The sequence below is a fragment of the Halichoerus grypus genome, chromosome 6 (genome assembly GCF_964656455.1).
Source record: "Halichoerus grypus chromosome 6, mHalGry1.hap1.1, whole genome shotgun sequence".
Taxonomy (NCBI): Eukaryota; Metazoa; Chordata; class Mammalia; order Carnivora; family Phocidae; genus Halichoerus; species Halichoerus grypus.
Window position 1 is genome coordinate 127,830,146 of NC_135717.1, and position 20,952 is coordinate 127,851,097.

At 40.5% G+C, this 20,952-nt stretch overlaps 1 protein-coding gene across 6 annotated transcripts in view; it reads left to right on the forward strand.

Moving 5' to 3' along the window:
- The window catches only part of SRGAP1 (SLIT-ROBO Rho GTPase activating protein 1), a 265,812-nt gene that overhangs the window by 89,632 nt on the left and 155,228 nt on the right, over window positions 1–20,952 (forward strand). The window lies entirely within an intron of this gene.

The following is a 20,952-nucleotide window of genomic DNA, read 5'->3' on the forward strand; positions in this document are numbered from 1 at the left end:
ATTGAATGGAATGACCCCACCTGGCTGTGATTTCTGGGCTTTTCTGTTTGCTTTTCTTAGGAAATGTATTATGGTGTTACCTTTCCTTGTTGGCACTTCTTGACTCTTTCCTCATTTAACCTACTGCCTCCATTTCAGGTTTGTAAATCAGATCTCTGAGTGTATTAGAATTCTCTATAAAATAAGAGTAAGTGGACGTTAATAATAACTTGAGGGGAACTCCTCTGAATAAAGAACCTGAAATCCTGTGCATTTATAACCATGCCATCAATTCTGCAAATCTCTTGCCCTCTCAACTCCCTTTACTTGCATTCAAGTAAGAAAAAATTGAAGGTTGTCTTGTTGAAAAGATTCTCTGTGGGCATCAAAGTGATGACCAGATAATTCTAGCAGTCCTTGAGACTGTCATTTGTACTATAAGGAAAGTACCTTTTTCTTTTTTTCTTTCTTTTTTTTTTTTTTTTTGGAGAGAGTGAACACACGTGCGTGAGTGTGTGTGAGCAGGGGTGGGGAGATAGGGACAGAGAGAGAAAAAGAGAGACTCTCAAGCAGGCTCCCCACTCAGTGCAGAGCCTGACACAGGGCTTGATTTCACAACCCTGAGATCATGACCTGAGCTGAAATCAAGAGTCGGACTCTTAACCAACTGAGCCACCCAGGCGCCCCAGGAAAACACCTTCTGATAGTTCTTTAATTAAATAGAAAGAACATACTTGAGAATAACCGTACACAATATGACTTACATGACTTTCCAAGCAATTAAGTTAACGACCTATCTAAATAAATTATATAATATAAATATGAATTAAAATGTTACTGCCTTTTATTCTAAGCCATCTCAAAGTATGTAGATTTGGCAATAGTTTGTTAGGTATGATGGCAGTCTTTTTTTTCTTGTTCATTTCTTCTGCTTCCTGGTCAGATGCTATTGTTCTTTTCCAGCCCAAATGGGGCCATGGTGATTTTGCTGGTTGGCCCAGCTGGGCTGGATCTTCAGAAGCCTTTTCCCCACTTTGCGACGCATGTCATAGTTCCTCACTAGCTGCTTCAGTGAACATCTTAATGAACCACTGTTGCCATCACTGAAACTTGCCACGGAGCACTATTAGTGCACATTGCTGTTGCTTGTCTCTTCTCCTCTGAGCTTCTCCTCTCTCCTGCCCTCTGCACTGCTCCACACCGCCTTCCATCTGTCTCTTCTCCCGGTGCCATCTCCCAGCATGCACTCGTTCCATTGTTCATCATTGGTCATTGTTTTTAGCACAATGCCTGGCATATAAAAGTGCTCATTAGATAGACAGATATTTTTAATGAATGGATACATCCAAAAATTATTTTAGCTAACTTCCAGTAAAAGCATTAAAATTAAAAACAAGAAAAGGAGCCCTTCAAGGTAACTGGGTGGGAGGGGGTGAGTGGGGAGAATTATAGGTACCAGAAAATCTAGGCTAATTCTAGTTACTACAAATGAGTCCCAAATTTAACTCTGTGTTTCTTGGAAGGCTTCAGAAAAGGAAGCACAATGAGTTGTGCATCACTCATTGTCTGGTGGAAGGAAGCATGCCAGTGAACTAGGAGAAACTATTTTTTTCTTAGCACTCATTTCTGTATATATGGTTGTTCATTCAACAAAACAATTGGTAGTCTAATGGTAATTTTACGATAAGCTGCAGAAAAATTCTTCTGTTAAAAAAAAATGTATTGGGCATCTCGTATGTTCAAGGCACTGTGCCAGGAACTCTTCCTACAAAGGTGAACAAGAAATAACGTAGTCTCTACCATCAAAGTCTTATTTTTTCCCACTGAGTTAATAGTAATAATTAGCATTCACTGAACTGTTAGCTGTGTCTCAGGCCCCTGTCTAAGTGTATTCATGCCTGTTAATTCTTAGAACATTTGTACTATTTCTCCATTTTATAGTTGCAGAAACTGAGGCAAAGTGAGGTTAAATAATTTGTCCAAGATTCAGTACCCTGGAAGCACCTGGGTGGCTCAGTCGGTTAAGCATCTGCCTTCGGCTCAGATCATGATCTCAGGATCTTGGGATCGAGCCCCGTATCAGGCTCCGTGCTCAGTGGGGAGTCTGCCTCTCCCTCTCCACTTCCCCCCGCCGCTTGTGTGCTCTCTCTGTCTCTGCCTCACTCTTTTTTCAAATAAATAAATAAAATCTTAAAAAAAAAAAAAGATTCAGTAGCCTGTAAGTGGTAAGAGTCAGGATTTGAACCCAAGTAAGGCTGACTGGCTCCCGAGCCCTCACTTTTAACAAGTATTCTGTATTGCTTCTCTAGGGGTATAAGAAAAGGAAGAAGAATGGGTTTATGGGGGCTGGAGGTGGGTAGAGATGATTGGTTTGGAATATGTTAAATTTGTGTTGCCTGAAAGTATTCAAAATAGAGATGCCCATTAGGCTGTGGGATATACACATCTACAGTTGGGCAGAGAGATCTGAGCCAACATTTAAGTGATTTTTAGGTGTCCACAGCACATGGCTGTTATATGAGGTCATAGGGAGAAAGTCTATGAAATATATGAGATGAATACATTTTTTAAATCTACTCTCAGGAAAAAGGTCCAGGAGCATATATTAAATTATAGTTCAGTAAAGATAACACCATAGGGAGTTCATGTAATGTGGATAAAGATACTTAACCCTCTGACAATTGGAAGTATATGTCATGCATGTTACGTGCTAGGATTGAACTCGGCTAATAAGGAGGAATGGGCGGTAAGCTTTTGGTAGTAGCCAGCTGTGTGCTGGGGCATATGGTAGGTCAGGTCTCGCAGCTCTGTCCAAGAAGGTGCTGTTATCTCCCCCATTTTACAGTTGAGGAAACTGAGGCCCAGAAAATTAAGTAATGGGCTGAGGTTTGCCAGGGACGAGTGGTAGAGTTTCAAGCCAGCGCTTTGTGACTGCCCCGTGCTTCTGCCCCTGCCGCACAAGGCCAGCTGTAGGAGCAGCAGTGAGGGTGAGAGCTTTGCTGGGGAAGTGCATCTGGCTCTCCTCGCCATCATGCAGCGAGACATACAGTTGAAGGTTCATAGTTGCCTTTGATAGTGCTTGGAAGAAATAACCCAATCCGAAAAGCCGTTGGGGACTAGTGAGTGTTACCAGCATTCTGTCACTCTCATAAAAGAACCCTAGAAGAGCTACAGTAATGGAAGATGTGCTGTGGGGCAGGGCAGGAACCCAGGTGCGTGCTGGGTGAGCGAGCAGCAGAGAACCCCAAGCTCCTTCACCTGTCCCCCGGCTGCTGTCCTCCTCCACAAGCAGCAAGCACCATTTCCTAGGTAAGCTGCCTCTAGCCGTCCCCTCCGCCCCCTGACTGTGCCGTGATGTGGACAGGTCACTCATCCTCTCCTCAGTTATTCAGGCAGAAACGATGACTTCCTGGCAGAGCCCTCAGGAAGCCCCCCCCCACCCCAGCCCCAGGAAACAAAACAAACAGAACTCTTCCTATTCCCCTGTTTTGATATCCTCTTTCTGCCCACCCCTCCCCCACCAAGAAAGAGCAGAAATTAGGATTCAGCACTTTTGCTTTTAACTCTTTATTGACTTTAATATTAATGGGTGATTCTTCTTGGGAGAGAAGAGCTTCTCTGTCTGTCTCTGTTCCTCTCTCTCCCTCTTCCCCTTTTCATCATTCCTGGTGTTCAGCTAAGTTCCTGATAACCATCTTCTTATCAGTTCTTGTACTGTCCCACATCTCAGCTGAGTCAGCTTATAGACCCCACACCTTCCAAGTGTTACCATCATGGTTATTACTCTAGGGACGTCTAAATGTTGTAGGACGTTGTCCCTGCGTAGTATGCACACGCTTGCTTTTGTGGACTTTGTTGTTGTCTGTCCGTTATAATCATCATTTATTTTCTCTTTGAAAATGGTGCTTTCTGGAACGCTGTTCCTTTATCCTGACCAACTTATAAAAATTCTTCCTTTCAGTCTAGATCGCTTCCATGAGCCCTCGCCTGTATCTCAGCTTTCTTGCTTCTGCTTTGGGGAGGTATCTTGGGTCTGGCCCCCTGGGAGTGAGATGGAGATTTGAGTGCAGGTTGTTTATTGGGTGGAGCTTTGGGATAAGCACTTTTTCTGGAGGTTGTGCTGATCCCACGGCGAGCTATGGAGTTGGGATGACCGTGGGGAATGGAGGCAGAATCTTGGGCGAGGTGGCTCCCTTTAGCCAAGACAGGGACTGGGGAGGACCTGAGCTGTGAGCCATCCCAGCCAACAGTCCTGGCAGGAGTGAGCACTTCAGTTTCAGAGCAGAGATCTGGGCAGAATCCCAGCGTCCTCTGCAACAGGTTTTCTGTCCAGTCACCACACCCTGATCTCTTCAGGCTCTGACGTCCCTTTTGCAGAAAGCATCTTGGCAACATAAGGAGCCTTTTCAACTGAAAATACTTCCTATCTTCTTTTGCCCTAAACTGCATCATGAATGGAGATCTTTGTAATGAACAATAGAAATAAGCCAACATAATAATGGGGAATATCTGGTTTCCATTTTCTCCTTCACACTACCATTGTCACCATCCTAACTTTGCCCTTAATTACCTCTGTTTGGATTCATGGAATGGCTCTTTTCCTCCCATCTTAAAACAAAATTATTTACAGTTTTATTGCGATATGATTGACATACAATAAACTGCACATATTTAAAATGTACAATTTGATGAGTTCTGACATATGCGTATGCCTATGAAATCATTAAAATAGCGAACATTTCTACCAACATCTCCCCAAAATTTTGTCATGCCCCTTTGCTATTCTTCCTTGAGTCCCTTCCAGCCCACCACTCCAGGCAACCACTGATCTGCTTTGTGTCTCTAGTTTGTATTTTCTAGAGTTTTATATAAATGGAATCACATAATCTTTTTTTTTTTTTTTTTTTTTGAGGGAGAGTCTGGCTTCTTTCACTTGGCTTAGTTACTTTGGGATTCATCCATGTTGTTCTGTATATCAATAGATCAATGGTTTCCTTCTATTGTTGAGTAGTATTCCACTGTATAGATAGATACATCATAAGTTGTTTTTCCATGAACCTAGTTGATGGACATTTGAATTGTTTCCACCGTTGACTGCAGATATAGGTGCCATGAACATTTGTGTACAAGTCATTAGGTGGACATACACTTTCACTCTCTTGAGTACTTAGCTGGATCACACGGTAGGTCTGGGCTTAGCTTGATAAACTGCCAAACTGTCTCCCAAAGTGGTAGTACCATTTTACAATCTCACTAATAGTTATACCATCACCCACACTTGGTACTGTGGGTCTTTTTAAGTTTTAGTCAGTCTGATAGTGTGTAGTGATATCTCATTATGGTTTTATTTTGCATTTCCTTAGCCTAAAGGTCACTAAAATTTTTCTCTTTTCTCTTTTTTTGTTTTAAAAGTTGTATATTTTTAGTTCCTACATTTAGGTCAGTGGCCCATTTTGAGTTAATTCGGTTTATAGTGTTCAGTAAGGGTTTAATTTTTGTATATGTGGATACCTATTGTTCCAGCACTGTTTGTGGAAAGGATCTTCCTTTACCCATTGAACATGTACAGCAGATCAGCTGACTATGTATGTGTAGCTCTATTTCTGGACTCTCTTTTTTTCTCCTGATCTATATGTCTGTATGCTGATACCACACTTCAGATTACTGTAACTTTATAAGAAGTCCTAAAATTTCGTAGTATGAGAACTTCAACTTATTTTTTCCAAAATTGTTTTGGCAATTCTAGGTCCTTTCTGTTTTCCAGTTAGTTTTAGAATGAGCTTATTGCACCAGCTGGAACCTCTAATTCTGTGTTAAACAGAGCAGTGAGAATGGCAAGAGGTCTTAATTTTAGGGAATAAGCATACAGTCTTTTACTGTTGGGTGTAGTAGTAGCTATAAATTAGTCATAGATGCCCTTCATCGGGATGAAGAAGTTTACTTCTGTTCCTAGTTTGCTGAGAGTTTTTATCATGAATGGATTTCAATACTGTCAGATGATTCCTCTTCTGCATCTATTAAGATGATTATATGTTTCATTATATGTTTTTTCTACTTTATTCTACAGACATCACTTAAGCAGTATGAGGAATCATTTCAACTGAAAATACCACCTGGTTTCTTTTGCCCTAAATTTTTCCCAAAGAACACTTCTGGTCATGGTGTTAGTTATTCTCATAACAAAAACCATCACCGGCCCCTCGTTACCCTTAGGATAAGATTCATCTGCTTGGTAGGGAGGTCAGTGTCTCCCACAATCCATCTCTCTCTAAGGACAGCCCATTCCTGCCCTTCTTCTTGATCCAGTCTATATAGATCATTTCCCATGGCTGTGTTCTTATACGTAGGAGACCTATCACACTGTGTGTTTTATTTTTTTCTAAATCTGTTTATACTTCATATTTCCCTTAAGATGATAGGCTCCTGAGGATACAAGGTACGTTGTGTGTATTTTCGTATACCTGTAAGTGCCTCCACTTCCATAAGTACTCTTTAACTATGCCAGCTTCTGAGTGAGTGCTTTGTTTTGCCATTGGTTTTTAGGAAACATGGAGTCTTGGATCAGATGTTTTCATTTGAAAGGATAGAATGTATTTTAGAAATGTGTTGGATCACATACATGGAATTTTATGACTTTGAAGCAGTTTTTCAGTTTGCAAAGTACTTATAGTTACAATTTATATTTCTGGCCATTACCAGAGTAATCCAATTATTCTTTTGGGGAGAAAAAGAAGAAAGGAATCCAAACTAACACACACACACACACACACACACACACACACAAATTCCCTTCACCCTGATACTGATTGAACCTAATAGCTCTTGTTTTGAATTTCATAATTCTAGAAGAGTTAAACTTGGAAATGTATCTCTAAACAATGGAGCCTTTGTTTTCCACCAAAAGGCAGTGATTGTGTTGAGCATTTTAACTGGTTATCAGACCTCAGGCTGCCGGTTTGAAGAGTGAACTTTGGCAATAGGAACTTGGCTCTCAGCACTGTTTTGCAGCTGGCTAGAATGTGAATAAACTTCCTATTGAAAGAGAGACATATCTTCTCAAAGGAGGAGAGGAATAAAACCCTCAACCTACTAACCTTTCTCCTCTCTGTCTGCCTGCCCCAGCCTCTACTTACCTTTTTTGAAAGCATCTTCAAGTATTAGAGATGTTTTTAGATTCTCAAAAACTCAGAAAAGACCCAGACAGTTATTGCTCCCTTGTTATCCTCAACCTAGAGATTTATTCTTTGTAAAATCCCTGCATCAAGAGTATGGTTTTCTTTCTGACTTCTCCTTCGTTAAGGAATTGTGCAAATACTGCAGGCCTTTGTGCTCTGTGCAGCTCAGCTATTTCTCTTTGACTTTTATTAGGTTCCATCTCTGTTTCCTTGCAGGATAATGACTTTCATGTACACTGTATGCTTCCTTAGGTGGCCCCATGTCATCAGCTCATGACATGCATGAGGCTTTCTCCCACAGCGCTACTTTGGGACAGCATCCTGTTAGTCTCAAAAAAGGTTTACTCCTTGCTGAATCCCTCTATGTGCTCCCTTCACCCCAGAGCCATTGTAACCAAAGTCTCTGAGTTTTCAAGTGAGGTGGTGACAAAAGCTGTACAAACCTTCACATTCTATAGAATTTTTTGACATTCTATGAATGTAGCAGAAACATCTGAGACATGTTGGAAGCCTTGCCTGGGATTTATCATTTCAAACAGTGAGCCATTCTTGGATGTTCTCTTATACAGCGTTGTCTCTTCTAGAATGACCTACTGGCCTCTCCCGCATCCCCCACACCCCATTTCTGCATTAGGGGTCCTGCATCTGTGTTTTCTTACCCTTCCCTGCTTGTTGCTCTCATGGCACTTACCTATTTATGACAGCTGTTTGATTGATGTGTTTTTAATTAGGTGAGCTCTTAGAGGTCGGAGAGAAACCCATTCACATTCTTCTTTTTTTTTAAATCTCAGGTGTCTTATCCGAGTACCTGACATGTGGTAGATATTTAATTCATGTTTCTGAATGGACCACTTCATACCATTTAGAACTATTGCCCCCACTTTATGCTGGGTTAAAATTATATTGCAGCAGGGGCGCCTGGCTGGCTCAGTCAGTGGAGCGTACAACTCTTGGTCTCAGGATTGTGAGTTCAAGCCCCACATTGGGTGTAGACATTACTTAAAAATAAAATCTTTAAAAATTTTTTTTAAAAATTTATATGTTCCAGCAACCACAGCAGTGAACCTGTCTGGAAAACAGAATTTTGTTTATCAAGTCAGTATAGTATTCTAGCCCCAGTTTTGGCAGATATTTTTAAGAGTGTTGTACATCTGATTTATAAAAGCAGATTAAACTTAGAAAGCTCCTCTCACCATTGCTCTTCATTTCATCGCATTTTGATTTATTTTTTAGCCTGACTTTCAGAATGTTTACATTGACAGTATGAAGATGAATTTTCTTAACTTCCAGATACTTTGGTTCCTGAGGCATCCTCCTAATTTTCTCATTTAAAGGTTCTTGCTGTTAGGGGAGGAGGGGTCTGTTTTTTGGACTTGGTAACTGATAAGCTTATGTAACCATTTATAGATTATTAACTTTTTATCTCTCAGAGAATATATCTTTACTCAGTGGATCCAGCATTTTTGTTTTGTAAGTTATGTGTGGTTTAGCCAACTTTTCTATAGGTAATGGGGAATATGGAGGGAGGCAGCTGCTAACCTATCACTTGTGCTGAAAATGACTTGTTGGCCCAAATGTTTTAGCATCTTTATCATCTAGGACATGTGACAACTTTGGGGTTTGCATCCTCTTGACTTTAAACACACTTTCTCCTGTCTCTCTTACACACACACACACACACACACACACACACACACACACACACACGAGTATGCTTCCTGTTGCCCTGGTAAACCAAAATTGGTGAATCAAGATGGAGAAATAAAACCCGTACTCCTGAGCCTGCCTTCTGATTTCCGGATAAGAAAAAGAAGCATAGGGGCGCCTGGGTGGCTCAGTCGTTAAGCGTCTGCCTTCAGCTCAGGTCATGGTCCCAGGGTCCTGGGATCGAGCCCCGCATCGGGCTCCCTGCTCGGCGGGAAGCCTGCTTCTCCCTCTCCCACTCCCCCTGCTTGTGTTCCCTCTCTCGCTGTGTCTCTCTCTGTCAAAATAAATAAAATCTTTAAAAAAAAAAAAAAAGAAAAAGAAGCATAATGCATTTGGAACACCAAGTGGAAGTTGGCCCCAGAGTGATCAACATAGGGGACCACAAACAATTTGTGTTACTTTAGGGATAGAAATGTATCAGTGGAGCCTTGATAAAGAGCCCCAACATGGGATATTAGAGTATTGAGTAAAGCTCAAGTAAGTGTTCAACAGGGGAGGAGGATGGAGGGCAGGAAAAGGAGAATAAAGATGCTATCATTTTTTTTTTTTCTACAATTTGCATATATCATCTCATTTAATCTTTATAACAACCTTGATGGCAGGTATTCTTCCCATTTTACAGAAGAAAAACCCAGACGCCAAGAGGATAAGTCAGACGGACCCCTAGTGCGTGGCAGGGGTGGGGTACAAACCTAGGTCTCTGTGGCTGCAAGGGCAGTATTCCCTCCATTACCCCAGACTGCCTAAGGTTCATGGTTAGTGGCTGGTCATAGTGCAGTCACACCATCTCAGGAAGTGAAAGGAGGTCATTAGTGGTGTCTGCCACAGGGCTTAGGGGGACCAAGGGGGGGCCACACACGGAGACTTTGACATCATACACTCTTTCTTTAAACTTCAGTTTCGCCATCTTTGTAGAGAGGGAAAAGATGCCTTATCACTTTGTGAAGCCTTTGCCTTATTCTTATACAGGTCTTCATTTAAGTTTCTTGAGTTCGTCTATACCCTTCATCTGGGAGAGGACAAGCTATAAAGTTAAAGGGAACTGTTCCTCCCAGACTTCCATCCTCATAGCTGCCATCCCAGCATTTATTAAAAATAATATGAACTCAGCTTATGTCAGCACTTCCAGCAGTGGTACTGCAGTTAATGGTGTGAATGCATTTGGGGACTCTTCATTGGCTTATTTCTGAGCCCAGTACTATCCCTGACCAATGTGTGCATATGTGAAAAAATTATATTTTTTCATTGTCTAAATTTTTTTGTTTTATAAGACATTTCACTGACTCTTTTTTTTTTTCTTTTAAGATTTTAAGTAATCTCTACACCCAACGTGGGGCTAGAATTTACAACCCCAAGATTAAGAGTCACATGCTCTACTGGCTGAGCCCGCCAGGTGCCCCTTACTAATTCTTTTTAATATTTTGCACACATATTCTCTTGCTAACACAGGCCCCCACACACATTGTTTGAATGTTCTAAAATATTTTGCAGAAATATTTTCTCCTGCCTTTTTTCATCAAGCTGTGGTTTGACAGTAGTGCCATATTAAATGGTTTCCCCCTGCCTCAAAAATAGAGGGTAGTTCTATGTACCAGGAAGGTGTCTTAAAGGGTCAGTATATGAGCGTCACAGGATATTTAACATTTTAGCATTTTGTTTACTTAATTACTTTTCCTGAAAAGCTTTTCTTGGCCTAGCAGTTTTTAGACTGATTTTCTTTTATCCTTTGCTCTATTTAGTTGAGATTTCCACCTCCCCCCATTTTTCATTAAAAAGAAAAGGCAATACCCAGTGTTAGTAGAGGCAATTTGGTATAATGGAAAGATTTTCGAGCCCCACGGATGTAGGTTCAAACCTCAGCTCTGCTGCTGCCTAGTTTGTGGGGCACTGAGTAATTTATACCTTCTTGGAGCACCCATAAAATTATGACAGTAACTACTTTCATGGTGGTTTTAAATAAGTGAGGTGATATGTGTCATGTCAATAAATGTTAGTACTTTTCCCTCCTTTTTCTTTCCCTTCTTTCTAAATATTTAATTTAGCTAGACTTAACACCCCATATCCAGCCCCGTGTAAAGGGCTAAATAAGTACCTAGTAAATTGAGTCAGTTAAAATGTAACTCTTAGAGAAACTCCATTAAGATATAAAATAAGAGCAGCTCATAGAAAAGGCGACAGTCCTGCTTATTGGGTTTTCTTTTTTTGAAGTGGTACCTGAAACTGAGTTGTCTTTGAAGTAAAATAATGAACTGCTTATGGACCTCTGAGTTGGGGGGGTAAGAAAAAAAAACTTAGAATACTAGCAAATGCATTTCTTTTGGTGACTATTAAATAAATGGATGCATTCATTTAAAATAATTTGAAGATGTACAGTTCTGATTATAAATCATTGCCCTAAAAGTACTTTTGATTTTCTGTTTAAAGAAGACAGAGGATGAGCTAAGATGTGGGGGCCTCTTTAAAAAGACGCCATCCAGAAGTGAGCATGTTGCTTTGGAGTTTGTTATGACTGAGCCACTGATTGTGTAATGTGACTTGGGCACGTTACTGAGGTCTATTAGCTCCATTTGCATGACATAGAAATGATTCATACTCTTAGGCAACCTAAGTTTGTGAGAAATGGGAACCACTGAAAATGGTATGATATTTCGCAAACATATAATATGGTTTGAAAAGTTTGATAATAGTGTTTAATTATAGGCCAGGAGATTAACCAGAAACCTCTCTTGAATACCAGAGAACTCCAGTTGTTGAAGTTCTTCATAAAATGTAGTATTCAACTAATCAGCAAATATTTGAGTGCCTACTATGTGGCAGGCAGTGTTCTTGGCTAAGGAGAGAATAGTGAACAAAATAGGCACCTGGCTGGCTCAGTCCATAGAGCATGTGACCTCTGATCTCAGGCTTGTAAGTGTGAGCCCCACATTGGGTGTAGAGATTCCTTAAAAATAAAAATTTTAACTAAAAAAAAAAAAAAAGAGAGAAGAAAATTGGGACACCTGGCTGGCTCATTTGGAAGAGCATGGAACTCCTGATCTTGGGGTTGTGAGTTCAAGCCCCATGTTAGGTGTAGAGATTATTTAAAAATTAAAAAAAAAAAAAAATAGACGTAATTCTGCCTTCACGGGGGCTCCAGAGGGAGGAAAGCAAACAATAAGTACGTAAGTCTGTAAATTATATGGTGTGTCAGATGGTGGTAAGTGCTATAGAGAAAAATGAAGCAGGAGGGTTGGTACATTTTTAGTTATGATAATCAGTAAAGATCTCACTAAGAAGGTAAAGTTGGGGCTGAGATATCAAGGACGGGAGGAGGCAACCTTTTGGGACATCTGAGGGAGGAGCTTTCCAATAGAAGGAACAGCTAGTACAAAGGCTCTGAGGTCAAAGCATGCCTGGCATGCTGGAGTAGAGACACAAGATGGAGAGTTGTAGAGAAAGAACCCCTATGAAATGGTATGTTAGGACAGTGAATGAGACAGGTGTTAGCTTTAACCTATATGGTATAGATTTTGAGTAGAGAAGGGACATGGTTTTATTTTCTGTTTGAAATAATCACTTTGGCTTTGTGTTTATTTTATTTTATTTTATTTTTAAGATTTTATTTATTTATTTGAGAGAGAGCGAGTGAGAGAGAGCATGAGCAGGGGGAGGGGCAGAGGGAGAAGCAGACTCCCTACTGAGCAGGGAGCCCGGACAGGAACAGGAGGCTCCATCCCAGGACTCTGGGATCATGACCTGAGCCAAAGGCAGACGCTTAACCAACTGAGCCACCCAGGAGCCCCTGGCTTTGTGTTTAAAGTGGTCTGTATGGAGCAAGGTCTGGAGAAGGGGACACTTTCCTGCTTTAACAAAATACAGTTATAGTAAAAACTATTGTGTTTTTTTTTTTTTTTGGTGCAGTGTCTTTCAGAATAGGTAAGCAATTTTTTTTCATTGCAGTGCCTTGTGATGATCAGTCTGAAACCCAGTTTTCATTAAGCATTTGTTTTTTTAAGTTTTTATATTAGCCCTGGAGATCATCATGGATGCGGCATAGGGAGAAGGTATGAGAGCTGAGTCTGACCGACTGCAAGAATTCCTGGAAGGTTTTTTTAAAAAACTAAATTTTACCAGCTTTTCAAATTCAGATTTACCATTTTTAAAAGTGCAAGAAAAAATAAAAGGAAATTGAAGGTCTTTGTTTATTAGGTTTGGTGAGTCAAGATTCCATGATTTATTTGTGGATTAAAAGAGCTTATTTTTTTAAGTTTTTTTTTTTTAAGCTTAAGTTCTTTTTTTAAGCAGGATGTACATCCTTCGTGAACAGCAGTGACACAGCCATGTCAATTTCACAGGTGTTTGCTGAATTTTCACTCTGTGTCATGCACTGTGCTCTATATGGAAGATATCCAGATGATTGAGATGTAGTTGCTGTCTTTGGAGCTCAGAATGCAGAAGAGACACATGCATGTTATTTTCAACCCACAGTGGCTTTACTATGGGTCCTCATAGAGATCCAAACGAAGGTTAATGGGAGTATCAGAGAGAGGTAGTATTCTAATTGGGAAGATCTCAGATGACAAATAAAAAAATATCTTAGTGTGACTTTTGTAGATTTTCCTGGACCAAAAACACTAAAACATTTTTCACAATATAAATTGTCATTAGAAATTTGATCCATTATGTAAGATAGAAGTTCCATCAGATTTTTGAAGATACAGGTGCATAAATTGTTCAAGGACTCCTCAGTGTCAGTTAAAACCAAGGCTTGAAAATTCAATTCTCACTGTCATGAACTCATTTAAAAAGAAGAAAAGGATAGCTCAAGATCATCAGGTGCTTGATAGCAGAGAAGCATATACAAGAGATACACTGAAAGAGAAGTGGGAAAATTACAAATAATTAAAACATGGATGTTTATAGTAGCTCTTAATTGCAGAAACTTGGAAGCAAAGATGTCCTTCAGTAGGTGAATGGATAAGCTATGGTACCTCCAGAGAATGGAACATTATTCAGCACTAAAAAGAGATGCATTCTATCAAGCCATAAAAAGACATGGAGGAAACTTAAATGCATATTTCTAAGTGAAGAAGCCAGTCTGAAAAGACTGCATGCTATACGATTCCAACTATATGACCTTCTGGAAAAGGCAAACTATGGAGACAGTGGAAAGATCAGTGGTTGCCAGGGCTTGAGTTGGGGGAGGGATGAACAGGCTGAGCACAGGATTCCAGGGCAATGAAAACACTGTGTATGATTCTGTAATGGTGGATAATACGTGTCATTATTCGTTTGTCCAGACCCACAGAATATACAGCACTAAGAGTGAACACAATTATAAACTATGGATTTTGGACGATTATGATATGTCACTGTAGGTTCATTGATTATAACAAATGTATCATTCTGGTGAGTGGTGTTGACAATGGGGGAAGCTATGCACATTTGGAGGTAGGAGGATATGGGAAATTTCCTGTACCTTCTGCTCAGTTTTGCTGTGAATCTAAAACTGCTCTAAAAAACCAGAGTCTTTAAAAAATTATTTCCTGATACAACAGAAATATAAAGGATCTCCTACCAAGGTTATGGGCATGCTCCCTTAATTGATAGAATATAAGTTTGCCTTTTGAGGATCAGTAAGGGACAACATTTCTTTGGTAACAGCTTTAATGTTTGTCCTTTTGTGACTGGCTTCTCTCATTTAGCATGATGTTTTCACAGTTCATCCATGTTGTAGTATGTACCAATACTCCATTCCTTTTTATTTCCAAATAATACTCCATTATGTTGGATACACAACATTTTACTTATCCATTCTTCGCTCGGTGGACACTGGGGTGGTTTTCCTTTTAGAGTTATGGATAATGCTGCTATGAACATTTGAAGGCACAATATTTTGCCAGGTCATGTCATCGCTGAGGATTATGGACCAACAGGGCCCTACTTTGCTGGTCCTCACCATTACCCTCACTGGTCCAAGTGAGGAGCAGGTCATCAGGCAAGTTGGCGCTGGGGGACCTTCTTAGGCATCTTGCTCCTTGGCAAACTCAGTTTGTCAGTCTGCTGCTCAGGTTCAGGCCTCAGGCAGGAGACTGCCATGAACAGGAAAAAGTGCCCACAGCCGGACCAGAGAGCCAGTACCTGGGCTAGTGATAGAACGCCCAGAAATACCTGACCTTGGAGCGACGATGGAAAGGAGGGACCAGAGTCAGGGCCCACTGTAACCTGGCCCGGGCGGGGGCCTGTATGTAACTCAGCTTTCCCGTCTGCTATGTTCTAGGATACTTGGTGTCTGCGGTAACTTTTGTACAAAGTTGATGTGTGCTCACTCCTGCCCCCACCCCACCTCCAATTTCATAATGAGAAAGAGAAACCATATGGGAACTGAGAGTGAGCATATGGGTGTGAGGAAAAACATACGGGCGGATGGAGACAGGGCTGCAGTACCCGTCTGCTTGTCTTTGTCTGCTGGCTTCCTAATGTGTTCTCCCCCTCATCAATTTTCTTGGAAGACTTACTTTTTTTTTTTCCTATGCATGATTTAATCTTGAGTGAGCCATGATGTAAAAAATCTCCAGAAATGGTTCCTTGGTTGGAATTGCATCTCAGTCCACGTTGACTCAGTGGGCACTGAGTTGGGGATAATTTAATAAATGCTGTGGCCTGTGTGAACCCCCAGATGGACCAAGGGAATGCTGCCACCAGAAGAATGGAGAGCAGTCTCTGAGTACCTATGTGAAGTCTTTTGAGCCTGGTTCTTTTCTGGCTCCCAGTTTGTGCCCGGACAATGCGGGCAGTGAGTGTTCCCCAAATGTCACCAAGTTGGTTCAGAACAGGTGTGGTGGGGGATAAGGTGAGCGGCAGGTAAAACAGCTTGGCTCTCAGTGGTGTTCTTATGGCCCTTGGATTCCTTCTCTGAAACGTTGAAGCTCTTCTGGCCGGGTCATCTGTGCTAGCCCCCTCCACGCTTGTGGAGCCTCAGCTCTTTGGAGCCACGCCTTGGCCTAATCCTCATCACTCCCCAGAAGCCTTAGGAATTGGAGCTCTCTCACAGGCAAGCTCTCGGTCCCCACTTAACTCCTAATTACGAAATTGTCTCTTAAGCGTCACAGGCCGGTTTTTATAGTGACCATTAACTACGATTGATTGTCCTTGTTGAATGACTTGACTTTTATGAGCAACTCCACCGAGTGTTTAATAAGGCAAAGTGGAGTCCAGAGGATATCATTTTAAAAATACTGTTTGTGAACAACGAAGATTAGCATTTAATTTGCTGTCCTTTGGTAATTGGGGTTTGCAAATAGGATGTTGGTTGGACAAATAGTGTTACTTTGGCTTACTTCGGCAGCCTGTATCTTAAGTTGTTTACCTGCTTTCTGCAATGTTCTCTTTAAAACAAAACAAAACAAAAACTACAACTATGAATTTGAATCCTGTCCTAAAAATCGTACACCACACCTTACTACAGACCTTATCAACAGAATGCTAATTTTTTTGTCATTTCTTATATGTAAGCTCCACTTTCCCCTTCTCAGACTTCTTTTCTCTCTGTGTCAGATAGATTAATGGTATGTCTATTCATGAAGCTGTCCCATTTATCTAAAACATTTATTGAAGGTGGGTAATTGCTCGCTTGAATGTATACGAAATGTCTTGCCCCAGGAAGGTAATACAAACAAATGTATTATACTTTATATAGTCCGTCTTCCACTTTGTCATTTACAGGATGGGATGTATTTTTTATTACCAGATGATGGGGATTACTTTGCCACTTCAGTCAAAACATGACCCTAGCAAGATCCAAAATTTAATGTGGAGAATCTGTTTAATTTTATCTGTGCCAGAATGCCAGATACCATCTATCCTAATCCTATGGCCAGTTCCCCCCAAAAAAAAAGTTACTGCATTTTTCCAGCAAAACAAATTATCACTGGGAAAATGAATTCTGATTACCAAAATCTAATTTGCAATATACATAGTCTTTCAGGTACATAGCTTGTCCATAAATTGAGGACACCTGTATATTTAATTTTTTTCTAATTCAATAGTTAAGATTGGAGTATTTTACTATGTTCCTTAAAACAGTAGTGGAGCCTGATGGATCCTTTAAAGCTGGGATAGAAACTAAGGAAATTCAGTTCAGCTGGCATTTATCCTGAAGATTTAAATCCATGTCATTAGATTATCCACAGTTATTCTGTGAGGATTTGCCGATGTGTTTCTTTCCGTATTTGAAATACCTACTTGTGTGAGTTTGTTTTTGTTTAATCCGTTTGGAGAGCCTTATTAGATTTATTAATAACTAACAGTATGTTTTTCTGATTATGATTCTTTTAAACAAGGCTTTCAGTTAATAATAATTACCTTTATTGATTACCTACTCTGTACTGGACATGAAATAGGGTATCATTTAACCCTTATAGCAACCTTTTAATATGCATTATTATCTCTTCTTTAAAGATTCTGGAACTAGTGTTCAGAGAGCTAAGAAAGTTCCTCAAAGCTAAGAAAGTTCCTTTGTATCAAAAGATACAAAGCTAGTATCATGGCAGAGGCTGTATTTGAACCCAGCTCTTTGAGATATCAAAGCCCTGACATACAGGCTTTAATCACCATACTACATTCAGATGAATCCACCAGATTGATCTTTTAGAGGTTTTGAAACTTGCAAGCTCCTTACACTAACTATACCTTTAAAACAAGCAAACAACAAAAAAAGAACCTCCTGAGCCCTGATCTACATCCTTTGGCATTAAGCTGAAATGACCAAAAACAACCCGAAAAAAACAAAAAATATCTGGAGGCCAGACTGACCCTCTTGCCTTTTTGTACAATATTATGCATCTGCATCTTTGAGCAGCTGTTGAAAATTCTACATAGTACCTGCATGAGGGATCAACTTTTTATTATACCTCATATTGTGAAAAATACCCTTGTGTTTTGGTCCATGAGTAGAATCAATTTAAGGTAACATTGATCGATAGGACAATGACACAAATACTGTAAAATCACCAACTGGACTAATGAAAGATTAAACATTAAAATTCTCACTTGTCCTTCCCACCAGCATCCCCTCAGGCCAGCATTCCTTTCTGGAGGTTCTGTGGGTTCTACATCCTTACTACTTCTCAGCCTCATACTTTCTTCTCTTTGCCCACCTCCACTGACTAGTTTTAGGCATCTTCTTGTCTCACCTCTACCTTGCCTTCCATTGAGTGGCTTCATTTGGTCTCCCTGCCCCACTCTGACTTCCCTCCCCCACTCTGACTTCCCTCCAATTACTCTGCTCCCAGAGTGATCTCTTCATGTCACCTTCCTGATGAAAGTCCTCCTCTGGATCTGTGTTTTGCTCTCCTTATCTCCCATAGCACCCAGTAACCTGTGGTAGGCTGAACGATGGTCCATCAAAGATAACCTTATTTCCAGAACCTGTGAATGTTACCCCATATGATAAAAAAGGACTTTGCAGATGTGATTAAGTTAAGGATCTTGAAATGGGAACTTTATCCTCAATTATCCGGATGGGCTCAGTGCGATCACAAGGGTCCTTCTAAGAGGGAAGCAGGAAGGATAACGAGAGAAAGGTGACCATGTGATAGTAGAAACAGAGATGGGAGTGTGCTTGCAGTCCAGGGCCAAGGAATGCAGGCAGGTTGTAGAAACTGGAAGAGGCAAGGAAGGATTCTCCCCTAGACCCTCCAAAAGGAACTAGCTCTCCTGACACTGTGATGTTAGCCCCTAAAGACTTTTTCAGACTTCTGACCTCCTTCTGAACTTTAACAGAGTGTTGTTTTAAGCCACTGGGCTTGTGGTAATTTGTTACAGTAGCAATTGAAAACTTGTACAAACCTGTTCTATAATCATTGACTTTCATTTCCACTGGACTTGTGCTTTCCAATATGGTGGCTGTTTAAATTTAACTTTAAAACCAGGTACAAAAATTAAGCATTTCAGTTCCTTAGTCACACCACATTTTAAGTGCTCAATAGCCACATGTGGCCAGTGGCTACTCTATTGGACAGTGTAGGTCTAGAACATTTTCATAGTTGTAGCACGTCCTGTTGGACAGTGCTGCTTAGGATAAGAATGTGCCTGAGTACCTAAATTTGACTCCTTCTACTCTTTTTTTTTTTTTTTTTTAAAGATTTTATTTATTTATTTGACAGAGACATAGCGAGAGAGAACACAAGCGGGGGAGTGGGAGAGGGAGAAGCAGGCTTCCCGCGGAGCAGGGAGCCTGATGTGGGGCTCGATCCCAGGACCCTGGGATCATGACCTGAGCCGAAGGCAGGCGCTTAATGACTGAGCCACCCAGGCGCCCGACTCCCTCTACTCTTAACCCCAATTCTGTCCCTCACTGCAAAGGGCTTTGGGTGCATCTGGAGCAGAGACTGGTCAGGCCCTGGAAGCAGACTCAGGCTGTATGGATAGGGGATTTAGAGCATACTCTACATGTGGGGCAGGCCCTGTGAGAAGGCATGCCCTTGCCCCCAGGACTTCTTACTAGCACAGGGATGCTACCTGCCCGAGTCTAAGGGTGTCCTCTTTGCACCTGTCAGAATGGATGGTAGATGCATAGCATTGTTGAATAAACAAATTTGTTGAAAACCAATTCCCTGTTTTGTGTGAATACCGGGATTTCACAGTGAATAAAACAACTTTCCTGTCCTCATGGAGCTTCCATTCTAGGGGAAGAAACAGCCAATAAATGTATACTCTAATATCAGGGAATAATAAGTGATTCTGTGAAGAAAAATAACTATAGTAATGGGAGCCATGGGTGGGGGTTGGGAGCTGGTAGGTATATTTTAGATACTCGGATAAAGTCTTTCAGGAGCAGTGACCTCTGAGGATAAACCTCAATGAAGGGAGACCAGGAGAGGAGAAGAACGGAAAAGAGGAAATTAATTGATAGGGGTTCAGTTCTAATCACCGTCATTCAGAACCCCGTGTGCCCTAGTAGTACACTTCCCACATTGTCTTGCACTGCTTCCCTTTGTATGGTCACAGTGGGTGTCCACACTGGCCAAGATTCTTTTGCTGCTCATTATTTAGATATTGAAAATCACGTGTCTCTGTACATGCAGACACATACACAGATTTACAATCTGAGGTGTTAAATTTAAGTTCTAGTTGAAGAGGACCTTTATAATAAAATACTGTGTGCCTCTCAATACAGAATTACCAACATATTGTAATTTTTCTCCTCGACCTATGCTTTGCTGTTTGGGGTGGGAAACTGGTTGATTCTCTAATCCCCATTGTGCTTTTAAAACCACTCTGGAGAACCACGCTGCCCAATTATGGCAGCCACTAGCCATATGTGGCCAGTCAGCATTTGAAAAGTGCTAGTTCAAGTTGCAATGTGCTGTAAGGGTAAATACACACCAGATTTTGAAGACTTAATACACGAAATTGCAAAATATCTCATTAACGGTTTTATATTGATTACATATTGAACTTAGAATATTTTGATATGTTGGCCTAAATAAAATATATTTTAAATTAATTTCATCTGTTTCTTTTTCTTTAGCTACTAGAAAATTTAAAATTACATGAGGAGCCTACATTTGTGGTTCATGTTCTGTTCCTACCTGATAACTTTCTGAGGGTTTCTTGTCTACACTTCGGGTGTATCATTTGAGTATGTAAAAATATAGGGGAAGGAACATATTTACCAACAGCCACAGACTCATGTCTATCCTGTATAATATTTAACTCTACAGGAACCACTAGTTAGTTAAGAGGGAAGAATCAATAGATGGTCTACTGTTCAGTAGATTACTAAGGGGTTTTTTTGAAATATGACTATTGGAGACAATAGAATATTATCTCAATGGCATAATTTCTTCTTTTGGGGTATTTTCCCAGAACTGAACATTTAAGATAGTGAGTATCATCCCTTTTAGAACAAGATATAATTTTTCAGGATCATTGGGGGAAAATTTTAGTGAGAACCATCTTTTTAAAATTTTTTTACAATGCTACTGCTTTTTATTTTTATTTTTTATTTTTTAAATTTAAATTCAGTTAATTAACATGTATTGTATTAATAGTTTCAGAGGTAGAGGTCAGTGATTCATCAGTCTTATATAATACCCAGTGCCCTCCT